This window comes from Notothenia coriiceps, unplaced genomic scaffold (assembly GCF_000735185.1).
Source record: "Notothenia coriiceps isolate Sejong01 unplaced genomic scaffold, NC01 NC01_scaffold00024667, whole genome shotgun sequence".
In the NCBI taxonomy this organism is placed as follows: Eukaryota; Metazoa; Chordata; class Actinopteri; order Perciformes; family Nototheniidae; genus Notothenia; species Notothenia coriiceps.
In genome coordinates this window covers 8926722-8939657 of record NW_011357368.1, presented here as the reverse complement: position 1 = coordinate 8939657, position 12936 = coordinate 8926722, and positions in this window count along the sequence as shown.

Sequence of the window (12936 nt, the reverse complement as noted above, 5' to 3'; positions counted from 1 at the left end):
TATTTAGCAAAAAGACAAATCGTGCTCAAATCCGACATGGCAGTTTCCAGGGCGTAAGACAATGAATGGTTCTTCTTAGGGATTCTGACCAGACAAAATCAATAGTGGGATCAATAAGGAGGAGAAGCAGACAACACAGCGGTTAAGATAAGTTGTTAAAGATTATTCAGTCAATGTTAGCTATAGTGTTGTGTTGAGGAAACTTTAAATCACTATGCTCTGCAATAGTGCTATGTTATTGACTGGTTCACATGAGTATATTTGTTCAGTTAGCATGTGTAATGTTTTTACAAGCAGACACTGTAGTGTAGTTGTCTCAGTTGTATTATTTTTCATATGCAGCATTTATAATATAAATTATTAAATTAAAAGCAATACAGCATAGTCAAATATATTACTGCTATTCAGAAAAGTGGAGAAAAGATATTGCCCAATTGGCACCAAATGTTCGCACTCTGAAGCCCTGTAGATGACAGATAGTGAGCAAAGTAAGGAGAAGCGGTGCAAAGACGGCCATCGTAGTAGTAAACATGGCTGCCATAAGTGTACTACTGTACTGCTTTATCATCACCCTTGAGCTCCTGGGCTTAACATTCCTTCACGGGTTGGTGCCATTTCTTGAAAGATTGCAGAGAAACAAAATACTTTACATTACTTATCATAAACTCTATCAGTCAGAGACAGCTTCTGAGAGTGTTTGAGAGGGAGACATAAGAGGAGGAAACAAAGAAGAAACACTGCTGTACTGGTAGGGGGAGACCTGGGTAAACAACTATAAGCTGATTTTCCTCAGACCTCCTGTTTTAATGCCTGAATTCAAGTTTCTTTCTACAAAACAATAACTAGAGGAGATGGTCTTTCAAAAACAGGGCATTCCGTGGTTGGCTCACTTGATTATTCGCGCTTCCTGCTCCCAACAAAAAGGAATCAACAAGAGAAACACAGGCGTCAACAAAACCTAGATGCCGTCTGAGTGCCGAGTTGCCCTCAAGAAAAAACATATATAAGGGCTTTATGTGCTAGCTCAAGCAGCCACCTGTTTCAAAACACATGTAAGACAGAGCTGCTCTGTTGTGGTCGCTGTTGTTTAGAGGACGTATTGTTCATACTGCTGGATATTTTTAAAAGAATGTTTGCAAAGTGGTAAAAAAACAGCTTCTTCCTATAAATGTATCCTGGATGGAGGTAAGACAGCTGAAGGCGAGGGAGGGCGGCCCATCTAAAGCCACAGGTTCCGGAAGTACACAGAGGCTGTAAAAGCTATCGGGTGACAGGTGATAGATAGAGACCTTCAATGACTGCGTGTGGCCTGCAGATAAAGGGCAGCATTTGTTTGTGGTTGGTTTTTATGCCAACGCGGTTGACCTATCGCCCCACAGGGACATCAGCACCCGCACAGATTAGCCTCAAAAGGACCATTTGTATGGCTGAGAGTGTAGCTCCTGTATGATGAAAAGGTTCAGATACAGCATCCCATCTCAAAGAAATGTCACTGCCAAATGTAACTGCTCCTAACTTCACATGGTCATCTACAACCTCTCTTTGAGTCACTGGCCTAGATATAACCTGTTCAAAATATGCAAAAGCAACCGACAGTTTACTCAAACGGCATAAACATCTGGCACAAGATGACCTCAAACTGTACCGCTAACAGGATGGGAAATAAGCAACCTTGTACTAGGCAATTACAACTGGCTGACAACATTGTCTGCATTTACCAAGCATTATCAACAAGTAGAAAATCAGTACTGTTAAGCTTTTCATTCTCGGGACAGAACCTGTGCAGTACTTTGTGGTACAAAGAAGGGTAGGACTTTTGTATGTGGTTTTCACTTAAAAAACATGTATGCTTGTCCTCATTAATTTAACAATTGCTCCGAAAGTCAGACAATCCGTCTACATCATACAAGAAGCAAAACTGATCGATAACCATTGGAGAAATGAGCTAATGTGAAAAGTGTGCCACTCCCTGCTCTTGGACACAAGCAGCAAGCCTCTGAGGTTTCTAACAGTGGCTGCCGTAGACACAGAAATACAGTGGGACAAAGAGAAAATGGCGTCACCTTGTACATCTTGTCTGTGTGTACTTAATGACTGTTGCCAACAGAACACCTGTCCTATCACTGTGCTGCAGCAGGGCAGCCACAGACTCTCCCCTATCGCAAACAGCTGCCACAACCACCAAAGCCATCAATTATTCACCGGGGCTTTGCCTCCTTGTTTACCTTAGAGGCTGGCAACCAAGGCCAGAGAGCATGGGAGACCTGTGAGCAACAGCAGCATGAGGACAGACCTGTGTTAAGTCCATCACACTGCTTAAAGGAAAGCACAGAATCATTAGATGCATGTCGTGTCACATGAACAGGAAATGCTACTGTGCTGGAAGTCAACCAGAGTTCACAGAGTTGAATCAACGACATTATAATTAGGGATGCACCGAATATTCGGCCACCGAAAATTATCGGCCGAAAATGGTTAAAAAGGCCCTTTCGGCCGAAAGGGTTTTAGCACCGAAAAAATATCACCGAATGTCAGAGAACAGGGTTACGTTGATCATGCTCCGCATATTTGTCCGGGTGTTTTGGTTTCAAGTGGTGGAGTAATCCCGAAGTGGTGAAAGTCTTTGCAGTTACACCCCCTCGAGAAATTTTAGCTGAACACGTGATTTAGCTGAAAGTTTTACAAATCGCAATCCGCTACTCTCTCTCTGATATTTTGAAATATCTCCAAGCGGCAGACATGTTGGCTGTGAGCCAGCCGCGAGTTACGTCATCACAACAACACGTTAGGTTACCAAAATTATAGGTGCATTTGTTGTTGTTGAAGGCCTGGCTGTTACAGTCTTTATTTACACTATTTTGTTGTAGGCCTACTGGTCTAGATGTTTAAAGTCAAAATCGAAACAGAAATCCAGTCTTGTACAGGCTGGGGTGCGTTATGGTTCGTGTTCAGTGACCTGGGATAAAGATATCGACTTCCCCGAGGTGTCCACAAGACCGGTCCACGTCAATTGGTAGTGAAGTAGTCTTCGTCGGATTTTTTACGGATAATAATCCTAGAAACAGGTAGATAAGCGCAACACTACTTTTTATGTACAGGTCCCTGCTGAAATGTTATTACGTTACTCCTTGCACTCTAGATGGTGTTAAACTAAACGTTTTGTCCAAGATACGTACACGAGGGTCATAATTAACGGATTATCCTAGAACGTCTATGGTGACTCCTATACAGTTCAAGACATAGTTGTATTCTTGCACGTGTTCTTTGCTTCCCGGATATTTATTTTTACGACTAATGTGTCCCAATTAGCGACTCCGTTTTTTGTATAAGGTTCTTTAGTCGGCTCGTAAAGGAGTGCGTGCTGCTGCTTTTATACACGAAACCCCCAATGATGTCAGGACGCGCGATACTGGCCGTTGCACGTGATTACGGTAGTCAATTTGTTATCAACCTTTTTATGCTAACATCTGATAAAACGAACGCAATAGTTTCCGAAATATACGTTAGTTAATCATTCCTGATGTGTATCGACGGAAAGATTGTACAAAACGGTTGTTGAGCTCTGGGACGAGGGACGAATTCGATGGAGGAGCACAATTATCGTACGCCTACCGATCCCGTCTAATTCCGAGTGAGTCTGACACTTTTACGGGGAGTCGGTGAGGTCAACACTGAAGTATGTGGTCACACAGTTCACTGCGAAGGAGACCCTGAGACGGAAATGGACGGAAACCCGAGAAAGCACGTGTTTTGACGTTGTTATTTTCAGCGAAAAGAGGGACAACATACATCTTCTGGACGGCGATCTGTAGTTCTATTTGGAGTTCCTAGGGAAGTGACTTTTCACTTAGCGACGGAACGTAATAGATGAGAGAGGAACCACTATGTTCGTGATGTGTCATCGACGGCATACGATATAAGATAACGAACCACAGGAAACACACACTAGAGGTTTTCCAATGTTATAGAGGCAACGCACCTGAAGATTCCTAATACTAACTAGTATAGGTTTTTAACCGGATAAGCCATCTTACTTAAACCATAGATGAAATAAGAGGATTGGTGTGTTTGTGAGAAAAAAGTGATGGTCAACTTCTGGGTTCAGTGGTGTCAGATATCGTGATCTGTGGAACCTGAAAGTTCAACCAAGAGGCACTCCCTTCAACCACAATTGTTTAGATCTGTAAGTGAGTGTGACGTCGAATGTTAACACGAATACTAGTTTGAGACGCACGCCAGTCGACTTGTTGACCGTGTTGTGGGTGTAAGAGTCAAGTTAGGGTACACCCCACAACACCTTAAAATGTCCAAACGTGTAGTTTTCGTGTTCTGATAACAGAAAGTGAGATTGGTTGTTGGAAAGTCCCGACTTGAGGTATCCCGCTTCCTGTGTTTCTGGTTTATAATGTTTGTCAAGGAATGCCGCAGAGGGATGGGCTTGTCATTTTCGGTGTAAAGTAGCTTAAGAGCAGTTTCAATTCTGATCGTCTCAACACGCAAGTAAAAAGAGGGTTGGTCTTCGAGGTGAATATTTGTGATAGGGTGTGGTCCGAGAGAAGAGGGTGTGTGTGGTCGATCGAGACCAGTTCGCGTCTAGGATAACGTAAATGCTGCTACTTACAAGGTGTAAAAACTAACAACACACTTTAGTCAACATAAAGTACAGAGATTCGGATATCGTATTTAGAGATGTCATAAGAATCCCAGACTTGTCTATTCAGTACATTCATTAGTTTAGCAATTTCCATACGATACAGTAATGCAAATAAGCACTCCATTAACAACCAAATTTCATTCTGCTCGTGAATTCTGGCCAAAAGATGCGCGCACAGTATTACCGTGAACACTGTTTCAATTAGTGAGCTCGGTGACCAATTACGCCTTCGCTCTTACTGAACTTTTGTTTCTTTGTTGCCAGTTCAGACTACGCTTCTTCTAGTCTGACATCAATAATAAATAAACTACGTTCCGCACGTGTATAGTCTCCGACCGAATTAGATCGTCCTCGAGTTGCACACTCAGACTCGCTATGCTCTCGGTATCGACCACGGTTGTAACTGTTAGACCCGACAGGGAGGGATGTACTGGTGGGATTAGGTGACATATACTTAGGTTAGACCACCGGACATGTAACCGCCCGCTTCCACTATCCATAGAGAGCGCCTCCACCCACACCGCCTTACACTAACTCATTAAATAAACAATCATGCATGAATAACTACTTCCAGCGCCCAAACCTATTTCCACATAAATTAAGTCCGGCGATTTACGTTACCCTCCTATACACTAACCTTTTGTAAGTCTGTCGTCGACCTCGGAGACCGTCGGAGGGCTCCTTCATCGCTGCAAAGACTCAGCTATCTCTGTCGCTGAAGCTGGGTCGGGCCGTGAGGGACTACGTCGCAACCATTAAACAGTACCTAAGAATATTTTATTTAGTTACTCCGGATCTCTCTCTCTCGCGCTAGAATACATCTGTCATTTTCTCATTGGCTCGGTACGGCACGTTAAAATTAGAAGACCTGACAGGGTGTGCAGTCTGTAAGTTGTGAGTACTTCGGTGGACTTTGCGCGAGATCTCGCTCTCCGAACTTCTGTGTGGCATGGTAGTACCGCCACTCTTTGGATGTGTCCGTATAAATACCGCTTACTTCGAGGTTTCCGTGTTTGAGCGTTCTCACGCGTTTGAGGTCCTCTGTTACCGTCGTTCGAAGAGATCCCAACGGGCGTTGTGACTCTCTCTTGAGGAAGAATCCCTAGCTGGTCACGCGCCTAGTCTCTATTCAGTTTATTCATCCCTCGTTCTCTCCACGATCTCTAGTACTGATCTGGGATTGCGCTGTCAGGCCTATTCTTCAGCAATTTCTACTGTGTTACGTTGTCGTGGTGTAGTGCAGATTCGGATATACCACCAACAATCCTTTGAATTTAGCATAGATACGAGCGGAGAAACGTTGACAAGCGCACGATACGGGGCAAGTGACTGACTAACTCGTTTGTACTCTAATTAACCGTCAAGCGACGTTCAATGTAAATTTCAAATGTTCAGGTCACTTCTGTGAACTCAGTCAAAACACGCGCGCGTGCAACAACCTATAAAACAGTACGTATACGGTCGTACAGGGATTTTTGGCTTTGTCAACTAAAAGTCGTGATATCTTATATTTTCGTTAGTTGGGGCGTAATCGACGGAGTATTATTCAATATAATTAGCGATAAGTCTTTTTACCTCTTTCTTATAACGGTACCGTGGTTGTAGATACGTCATTTCTAGTTGTGTACGGTACTTACTGTCTATCAATACGTTCTTCATTTAGCTCTCTTCGCCACGTTTCCTTGCCGATGTAAGTAGACCAATCCATTGCATTTGTTCCGCGCGAGTGTCTCTCACATTTACATCTACATTTGGTTGACATGTTGAGATCATACTTACCGCAGAAATACGTCTTGAGGTGAGAGAAACTCCACTGGATGGGACCGAAACTTAGTAAAAGGTCGAGACTAGCGCTATGGTACGGTAAGAATAAAACTCTTTCTGAACGGTCTCTTGTTTTATGATAATTGATTGCTCAATAGTTATTTCGTCTTATGATCATATTAGTCGTGTTTTCTGTGTGATAAGATTTCCCTATCAGCACCTCCTTCCTCATTTTATATAGTAATTGCTCTTTCTTGTCCTAACTATTCTTTTGTCTGATCGCTCGCGCATGAACTTCTTCTCCCCTCTTAGCGCGACCCAATTCTAGTGTGGATTATTCCGACTCGAGATAAATGCGAGGTGTCTGGTGGTAAAAATAATTAATTTTCACGCGCCTTACCAGTTCACACGGGGTGAGGAGATGTTTTGTTACTCGCTCTCTCTCACTCTCCACCTTCTAGGGAAAAAAAGACCGGGCTGTCACGGCGGAATGGCACCAACGAAGTGAACTATAGCCGAAGGGCGGGTTGTTTCCTTAGTTGTTCTCTTTGTGGCCGCAGTTTGTTTTGGATTCTGGGGCGGACTTTCACGGCTCACGGGAGTTCTTTTGTATATATTCTCCGTTATTATTCTATCCTTTTTGTGCAATCGGTTACGGTCCCGGTGGACAAGCAGTTTTGTCTTGTATTTAGGTTCCTCGACGAGGACACTATACGAGCGGCTAACATCTGCATACAGTATGTGTTCTATAAAATTTTCTTCGGACAACGTTCACCATTTATTTTGTCGAAGAGATCTTTTACCAAAATTGTTGTTTTCCATTTGTTCTCGATTCTCCGTTTTCCCTCATCCAGTATCGGGGTAGACTTCGGTTGTTCCAATGGCTTATGTGTTCTTCAGCATTTCGATAGCCCCTGGTTCATCAACTTTCTATCTCTTGTAAAAAATCTTGGTTTTATGGACAAACGATAACGTCTTTGACGGCACACCGGTCTATTCCGTTCGTAATCAACCCCAACCAAAATACGGGGTTGCGCCAACTGGGAGTTAGCGCGGACGGTTACGTCACTGTTATGTCGTGGGCCTGTTTCTGTACTATGTCTATATAGGAGTTTTCCTGGTAACGTTCTTGTAACACAGATAAATTCTTTTCATACATTCGAGGACTATTTATTGATAAATCTATTTCCCACCAAGTCGTAGTGTCGATATTTTTGGTGTATAGGAGATATTTAATCTTTTACAGTTTAGAGTCAACGGGTCTTAATTTGGACGGCGGGATCTTGAATGTTGTCATCTCAGAGGTCACGTGATGTTAGTATCTGGTAGTGATAACTAAGTGTTACCGATCACTAAAAAAAAGACATCTATTATCGTTGTTTCACGTAAGTCTTGTTTCGGTTACCACCCGAAANCATGATTAACAGTCAGCTAAAACTTTTTTTAAATTCACACAACATCCTTAACCCTATGCAATCTGACTGGCAGTCACAGTACTGTGCTTTGATCTGAATCCAGATTGCATAGGGTTAAGGATGTTGTGTGAATTTAAAAAAAGTTTTAGCTGACTGTTAATCATGTACCAAATGATTAATAAATGCCCACACCGGGTTGTATTTGGACGTTCTGCCTCTGCCACCTTACTTTGGTCGGGCCGCTCACTTGCCAGTACCACACAAACATATTCTTGAATCAACATTGAAACAAATTCATAGATGTTTAAAAAACGTTCAGATTGTTTTTTTGTTGCAAAGACAGACAAATGAGTACAGGATGTGCGTGCATGTCATCAGTCACCTCATTAGTTGTGGTCTGTGCAGTGTCTTCAAGTACAGTTTTTAACAGAACACAGACATTTGATCTACTTTGTCAGCACTGTGGAAACGTTTCTTTTAATGCAGAACTTATTTTCTCGTTCTCTGTTGTTGATTTTCATTTGACACGCTGACTGGATTTATGGTTCACAGAAGACCCTTGTAAACATCTTAATGGATTGTGTATAGAACCGGTCGTAGGACTGAAGCTGCTGCTCTGCCATTAGGCTGCTTTGCAACATAGGCTGTGTAAACAAGCCTAATTTCATACAAGTCAGTAGGGTATAAAGATAGCCAAGCTGATATTTCCCAATGACCCTGGTTCATGTCGGTACATGCAGCCAATAGACACATGAAGTGTATCGATGACGTTCACTCTTTATGCTTTTGAGAACATGCTTGGCCTGTGGTATTGCTGCTTGCAACTTTATCCGGAGAACCGCTCTTCCAAAGAACTTATAAATGCTCTTATTTTGGCCCTGATCAGTCCACTGCCATGATATAGTTTAGAGTATAAAAATCCTTACGACCAGGCTATTTCCTGAAAACAAAACGTTTGTTTAGATGGTTGTATTGCTGTTCTACAGAGTAACATCGCGGGTCTCTGTTTCTTCATCTCATCTTGAATTTACAGTGGCAAGGGTAGGAGAGGGAGCTGTACCCGGCGTGTGGGTGGGCGGTGTTAAAGTTATTAGGGGTCCCCTCCATAGATGTATAAAGAGAACTTGATACAGTGTTTGAGGCGAGTCCTCATTTATCTTGTGCTGATGACATTGCGGTATTTTTGTCAACATCATCCTAACTATAGCCACAATATATCCACACTACTGACATTGCAATTATTTTTTGCAACCAACACTTTTTTTGCATGTCCCTCACTAGAAACAAACTCTTCTTGGAGATTAGTCATTTAATATTGCTTAACTTGAGACCAGAATCCTGTATTGTGCATGCGCATATTGTCATATGACATATTGTGCAACTTTAGCTTGGTCCCCTCTCAAAACACTACACAGTATTGTACTATAAAAAAATATGTCTCATAGATGTCTCTTAAGGCACTTTTCGTTGGTCCTCAACAAGGCACCCCTCAATTGTGTTGTCGATCAATTGACTGGCTGTTGAAAGACAGACATTACATACATACATACAAACATACATACATACATACATACATACATACATACATACAACAAATCGTTCCGATTTCGATGTGCTAGTGCTGCTACTGAATCCCTTTATCTTGACAAAAACACTAGTGAGTAAAACTAATTATTACAATATTAAGACCCATGTTATACATTAAATGTCTAATCAACACATTTCACCCTATTTAAAATGAATTCTCAGTGCACACAACAAACATAGTTTAAGTCAAATGATTTCATCGTGCTGCTGGAGAACTGAGGTGACCTCAGGAACAAAGGATGGGTGTGTGATGCATTGTTTATCCCCTCTTACTGTGTGTGTGTGTGTGTGTGTGTGTGTGTGTGTGTGTGTGTGTGTGTGTGTGTGTGTGTGTGTGTGTGTGTGTGTGTGTGTGTCATAGCAAAAGGGGATAACCAATGCATCAGCTCTGACTAACAAAACTAACTGTGCAGCTAACCACATTTTCTGCAGAATCAGGATATGATAAAAGACATATCCCCAGTCACCCACACACACAGACACAAATCCCTCCTCTATGTCTTCATTTCCCAACAATATTTATAAGGTACTGTTTGTTTATAAGCCTTAAATTTGCTGACAAAAAACAAGACAGACAAGTAAGGACGTCGTACGATGACGTTTGTGAACCATATGGGAACCACTGACGTCACTGTCGGCAGTTTCTTTCTCAGCACTGCTTTGTAAAGGTCATATCTTTCCAGTAAGCATTCAGCATTTATGAGGCCAAGATTTTAAAGGACACATGCAAACAGCTCATAACATTTCGATCACCAAACTGCCAAACAAGCTAGACGAAGTAAAATCATTGTATTTCCTAAAGGGAAAAAAGGAGAACAATTTATTGCATTGATAAGTTTCAAATTCCCATTAGCGGGGGTCCTGCTGATAGTGAGGACAGATTGATAACATTGATCTTCACTGTGTCAGAGTCACCTGACTGGCGACGACTGGTGGAGACATATCAGGAGGTTTCAGCAGCCAATCACAGCTCGGCCGAGCAGTATGTCAATCATCGCATCGCAACCAATGGTTTACTCTGCAGCTGGGCTCAGGCCCTGCCTCCTCCGCTGAGCCGTCAAAGGGTTAAAAATAAATTCATTGTGGTCAAATCATCTGGTCGCTTGATCGAACAGAAAGGCTTATTTATTCTTCTGTCCTGCCAGAAAAATACACACAGAGGATGGACTTAAGACTGTTAACCATGTTTCTTGTATTGGATATTATAGCTTAATATTGGGGTTCAGCTTTATTAAATATAGATTGATTTGAATATCCTGGTTAAATAATAATAATATAATAATATATATATATATATATATATTATTATTATTATTATTCAAATCAATCTTTCTGTAGACAGTCCCGCTCATTACAGTGATGTTACATGCACCAATACAATCACTACATAAAGAAAAAAGAGATTTTAAAAAAAAAGATGATTTTACATTTTCTCAAACACAGTATAATTTATTTATTCAACCATTCACCAGGTTAGGGTGTAAGATTTAAATATCTTGACATGAAATGAAACAGAGACAACATTTGAAAAGAGGAAGCAATAAAAAGATGGAATAACCTAGAAAATAACTAACTAGAACCCAATTGCTTCCAGTTTCTAAAATAGATAGTTGGATTCTTTTTCTTTTCATTTTAACCGTAAACTGAATAACCATTAAACACATGTGAGCCACACAAGAAGTTACTCCATATTCCTTACAATGCTGCAGCCTTCGTTACATTTCTTTATTCGAATGCCCCCCTGTCCCCTCCTTGCTGCTCTTTTCCCTACCACCCCCACTTCTCTAAGTGGCAGGTGGGACATAAAATGTTGGGAGGTCTTGAGCTCAGGACATCAAAAGGATGCATCATGGGTGAGTCACCCCCATCGGCTCCAGATCACTGCCCTGCATCATGAAAACAGAGCGGCTGTGCATAAAACACTCGTTGGCGGCGAGGAGAATGGAAAGTGGGACACGACCGGTCACAGAGGAATGTAATCAAAGTGCGTTTTATTATGTTCCGCAGCAGGACCACGGGACTCTGTAGACCTTACCTCACACGTCATTCAACTTAGTCACTGTATGCCTGATGCATGCCCGCTTTGATTTTGAGCGTGTCCAGATGAGTGTGCACGCATTCCTCTCGTTTGTTACATGAGTGCGCTGCATGGTTTTTCAGGGATAAAGAATGGCTGGACTGTCATTTGTAGTGTTTGTCATACGTAAATAACCATACCAGTGTGTGTTCAAGTTTTAACTCTTAAACTCCAACATGTAGTTAAGTTAACGTGAAACTTCTGGCGTCTTTACCACAAACAAGACTTCTGTAATTGCACAAATTAATTTGCGAGCTTGATTATAAAGCCGTACTCAAGATCATTAAATGTCGCTCATTCAAAAGAGGAATATTTTTTACGAAAAAAGTTTTGGGGGTTTCCCACAAGCACAAGACTGTATGCCCAACGTGTTTTCCAACATTGTCTGAAGAGAAAAGCATTGCCACTCTCACAATTGAGGACGAGACACGATAATTGTTCAAATTAAGATAATAATGGCTGTCGGAGTGTCACAATTTTGCCAACTGAGGCCAGTTAAGTGTGAAGCTTTGAAAATGGGTTTGTCCATTTAATCTGTCCAAACATGAAAATAAAAATGGTACACAGTCTTTTTTTCTCATGATGATTTCAGGCACATAATAAGAGGTACAATTAAGGATAAAGGAGTAACAGTAATACATTGTGTTCGTACTTCTTTGCTTACAACAGTTCATTACTCAGAAAGACATATGCAGAAAGATCAATGAAAGAAACTACATTGATGTTTTTGGGACAGTTGTTTTTGGGACAGTTGCTAACCCAGGATTGTTTTTCTTGACCAGTTTGTTTTTGTTTGCTCTTAAACCATACATTGTGTATGAATTTCAATATGTGCATTGTAGAGCATCCAAATAAATGAGCATCCTGCTAAATCTAGAAAACTCATGAAACATAAGAATGACATAATAATTGAACTCAAAATAACACAGCACTGAAATGTTGACATAAGTAGAGTAATGAGAAGTCTGCAGTTATGTCCTCATAACTTCTTCAATGTACACATGTTTGTGATAGTTACTCTTACCATACGACTAAAGTTAGCATAACAATTCTGCTTGATGATGTTTACAGCTTGCAGATTCGAATTTAAACCAATAAATAGAATATGTTGAAAAAAGCAGCAAGGGTTTTAATTTGCAGAATGATAGGCTGTGATGATGCACTATAGACCCTCCAGAAAAACGCGGGCAAAAATCCTTGATTATGCGATTTAACATGCGGGGTTTTTATGTGATTTTATGCGGTGAAATTGCGGGAAGTTGCAAAATATGCGGAAAGTTGCGAAAAAGAATAGATTTTTTTAAATATTGGGCTGTCTTATTTATTCTCTCTCACACACAACCTGCCACTAACGTTAAACCCCTTTCCTATTCAATTAAACACATTCAATGTTTATTTATTGTAAAAGCAATGGGGCTATTTTAATCACACTCTCACAC